Raw genomic sequence first — 589 nt, 5'->3', positions numbered from 1 at the left:
ACACGACCCTCACAGCGGTTCTGGCCGTTCACCAGGGTGATGGTGGCATCTGGGAAAGAAGGAGGTATAGAAAACCTTGGAAGAGCCTCTTGGACCAAAGGCATCTTTTCTTGCCAGGGCTTTGGAATCAGTCTAGGATTTTTGGGCCACCACAACTCCCAGTCTTGGCTGGGTTAACCTGTATTTCCCTGGGAGAGGACTAAACACCAACCTCTGCCCCACTAACTATTCAGTCAAGAGGAGTAACCGGAAAAACATGGACAAACATTCAGACTCACCTGAAGGAATGGACAACTTTAACCTGGGTGGCTCCTCAGTTGTGTCATCTATGTGGAAGAAAGAAGTTACAGGTGAGCAGTTGGTGGATGAAGGAGCACAGCCAGGTTATTCCCAAGACTGGGGATGTTGGTGCCACCCTGTAATCTGGGAGATGGAGAGCTTGGAGGTGTCAGCATGGTGTTTTTTCATTGTGGGATCAACCAAAAACATAATCCCACACTCATTCCCAGCAGACATCCAATTCCAGCCTACAAAAACCACAAGCAGGTGCCTTTCTTTGCCATGACCTTGGCAATGATGTGTGAATTTC

Source organism: Parus major, chromosome 6 (genome assembly GCF_001522545.3).
Source record: "Parus major isolate Abel chromosome 6, Parus_major1.1, whole genome shotgun sequence".
NCBI classification, from domain to species: domain Eukaryota; kingdom Metazoa; phylum Chordata; class Aves; order Passeriformes; family Paridae; genus Parus; species Parus major.
Note: the sequence above shows the minus strand (reverse complement) of the source record.